General features: G+C 38.5%; 1 long non-coding RNA gene across 1 annotated transcript; it reads left to right on the plus strand.

Moving 5' to 3' along the window:
- Positions 1–803: 803 nt before the first annotated feature.
- Positions 804–2,735, plus strand: LOC120068017 (uncharacterized). The gene is made up of 3 exons (XR_016525122.1): positions 804–1,207; positions 1,308–1,353; positions 2,490–2,735. It is a non-coding gene; the product is annotated as an uncharacterized LOC120068017 (long non-coding RNA).
- Positions 2,736–3,781: the final 1,046 nt, after the last annotated feature.

Genomic DNA, 3,781 nt, shown 5'->3' on the forward strand with positions numbered 1-3,781 from the left:
ACCGTCTTGCGCTCATATTCGTGCAACCCCACGTGCGACCATGCGTTCACTCCTCGTGCGACCATCAATTTTTTTTCCTTTTGAACTGTTGTCCTACAGGTTTTTGATAAATCCTGAAATTTAGTTAATATTCTCCTATTTATTCTTTGCATAGTCACAAACCAATTAATTTGGCTTAAAAGGACTTAATATTTCCCAAACCCTAATACCATCCAATTTTAGGGTTTTACTTTACACTTTCACACTCAAATTATCTTGAAATCAACTTAAGATTCCAATTTCTTCAAATTTTAGGTTTTAAGCATCATAATAATACCAATTGGATTCCTAATTATGCTTAAAAACACCTTAATCAAGCTTAAAATTAAAAGTCAAACTTGGTCAATTAGTCAACCCAAAAAGTCAACTTCATCTTCAATCTTTAGTCACCCTAAAATCAAGAATTTCGGCCAGCTTTATTTTTCTTATTTTCAGTGGCTAAGTTATTCATTTATGGTCATACCCTGTAACACCTCGAATTTTTGTTATTTATGTAATTTCAGTAATTTTTTAATTGAGGACATTTTTGGAATTTTTGGACCTAAGTGTAATTGCGGGAATTTAATTATTGACGTTGAAATTATTTAATTTGAAAATTAATGGATTGACGTTGAAATTATTCAATTAAAAATTAATGGTAGGAATTAATTTCATTTTGGGAGAGAAAGGAAGTTAGTAAAATAAAGTAGAATAAGGAAAAGAATAAAATAAAAATTTATTCTATTTCCTTCTAAGTTGTTGTTATTATTATTATTATTATTATTATTTTATATAAAAAAATTCATCAATTTCTTCTTCCTCGTGCGCCTCCCTTCCCGAAACCCCAACCCCTCGCTGCCAAACCGCCCAACTGCCACGTCTTCTGTCGAGCCCAACATTAGTGAGCAGTTGCCCCGATCCGTGAGCAACGCGTGCCGCCAGTCGCCCCAGCCATCGATCTGCACTCCAACCGCGCCGCTCATTATTCATGGGTAACGGTCGACCAGATCCCGCCGCTCTAGCCGCGCTGCTTCAGCCGTCGATTCACGTTCTCTCCAGCTGCAGACCCACGCGACCAAAAACCCAGCCTCGTTCGCCACTCGTTCAGCCCGCCGCCCGAGCCCAGCCACCGAACTCCGCCGGTCACTGCCTTCCTTCGCGGTCGTTTGTCGGATTTCGACAATTGTTGGTAAGTTCTAGGTAAGATCAGTTGAGTTTTGAAGGTTGTGGTTTGCACATTAAATTTTGGATTTCCTTTTTGGTTGATACCTATTATATTTGGAATTTAGATCCAAGATTGGAGTTGTTTGGAGTGTGCAACGTGCTGTCTAGCAGGTTCGAGTTCGTTTCCAACAAGAAATTTGGTAACATTTGGGTCTTTGAAGTTGATCTTCGAACACCCACTAATGATTGGATTAAGTAATGACCTAATTATTGTATTTCGAAGATTTAAGGTTGCTATCCATCAGAATTAGAGGTTGTTTTTCTTTGTGGATTTTAATGGAGATTTTAGAGCCAAAGTCTGGAAGTGACCGTTGATCAAGCAACACTTTAGATAAATTATTTTTGGGGTTGATTGTATGAATTGATGGGTGGAATTGGGCCTTAGTGTGAATTAAATGTTGGGTTTATGTTATAGGTTTAATTTGAGTTTCATTATCGAGTAGTTGCTTGAGGAAAATATTTGGACTTGCGATTTGAGGTAAGTAATCTTACTACTGGAACTGCCCACAGGCCAGGGACTAGATATATGCTAGCATGATAGATGAATATTATGACAGAACAATAGCATGATAGACAATATAGTATGACCGATATATGTTCTTGTATGAGGATCTGAAACCTTTATTTTTGCACGTAGATACTTGCATGCTAGTATGAGATGATACTTGATTCAATGAAGTTATATTTGATATGAGGATATTGAGGCATATATGCATGTTGTAGAGCCATGATGTTGAGGTGTATATGTATGTTATAGAACCATGTTGTGATACTTGTGATGTTAAGACTGTGATAGTGTCTTTACTGGTTAGTTAAATGTCCACTAGATGTTGTGTTTCCTTCGGAATTCACCAGAGATTGTGTTTCCTTCAAGATTCACCAGGGGTTGTGTCTCCTTCAAGATTCACCAGGGGTTGTGTTTCCTTCGGGATTCACCAGGGGTTGTGTTTCCTTCGGGATTCACCAGGGGTTGTGTTTCCTTCGGGATTCACCAGGGGTTGTATTTCCTTTGGGATTCACCAGAGGTTATGGGTCCTATGGGGCTTACTAGAGGTAGTGGATATACTTAACAACAATAGGATAGAAATCAATTTTTCATGTATGTATATGTCCTATGAGGACTAGAGAAGTTTATATGTTCCGACTAGAGGTAAGCATCTAGAGGACATAGATGCCTAGCCTGACCCCAGTAGCAGGGTTACTTATTGAGTATTTTATACTCATCTTTTCTCATGTTGTTATTTCAGGTAAAGATAGAGATGCACAGACGATTGACAAGCAAAATTCGTGATCGAGCCACTGGGACCAACTTTATGCTTCCGCTCATGAGATTTAGATTTCTTTTCATGTTTTTTTTCAACTTTCAGTTTTGATGTTTGAAACTTAGTATTAAGAATTGTTTTCAGACTTATTTATTATCTTTATGATTTATGGGTACCCTATTGTTTGTTTTTAATATTTGATTTTAATGAATGACTTTTCAATTTACCTTATTTATTTAGCATTTATTTCACCATAAAAGGGTGTCGTTTTAAGTTCCATGCATGCATTTATCTAGTAATGGCCTAACTGAGGAGTCCTAGAGGGGTGTTCAGGTTAGTGTACATGAGCTCGGGGGCGGGGACTAGGGGCGGGAGCACAGAGAGATCTTACTCTCTCGGCCAGAGGGGGGCAGCTGATGAAGGGTAGACGTCTGTATAATATGGAGGGAGGTGGGGGTGTTGATTTGTGGGAGCGCGGGGAGTTAGGCTGGGGTGCGCGGTATGGGGTGGGTTCTGATGTTTGGGTTTTTTTGTAGCTGGAGGCTTGGCCTTCTCAAACACCCATAGCCTACAAATAATCAGTCGCGAAATAGGCGGCACTGATAACCCAACCGATCCGGAGGTAGTACTCTATCATGGTTCTCGCTGTCAGGAAAAAATATCTCATAACTTAATTTTTTTAATTCTAACTTAAAATAATCAAATTAGAAGCCACAAAATTCCCAGGGAACCCTATAAGTATCTTACCTTGAAATTTGGAGTCTCAAATAACTCTTTAAGTCCACGAATTTACTCAAAAGTTGTACAACACCATGAATTCCGTGTGACTTCTGGCCAGTAGTTTCTTCCCCCAAATTCTTTCTTATTAACTCTCCAAAGGTTTAACTTACTTTTCCGTTAAGGAATTGCTCCAATTGAGCCTGTTTCAACTCATTTCCCTTTCTTCCCCTTTTATAGGCAGAGAACTTCAACTCTTTCAATTCCACCCTTCAATTTCCAGACAACAACTCCTAATTTCAATCAGTCCAATACTTAGCCGATGCATCTCCCACCTTTTATCCCTCAAATCACAAATTAACAGCCTAATACATTGGATTTCTCAAGCTTTATAACTTAGTTTTATCTTATCCTTCTTGAATTTCCCCTTCATCCCCTAAACTTTATTCAAATCCCTCATTTTCTTAAGATTTTTAAAAGAGTAACCAAGTGCTTTAATGGCCTTTACTTGATACACGATAGCCTTTACTTGATGGACGATAGCTTTTACTTAGTGCACG

Source organism: Benincasa hispida, chromosome 12 (assembly GCF_027475165.1).
Source record: "Benincasa hispida cultivar pf3 chromosome 12, pf3_genome.v1.1, whole genome shotgun sequence".
In the NCBI taxonomy this organism is placed as follows: Eukaryota; Viridiplantae; Streptophyta; class Magnoliopsida; order Cucurbitales; family Cucurbitaceae; genus Benincasa; species Benincasa hispida.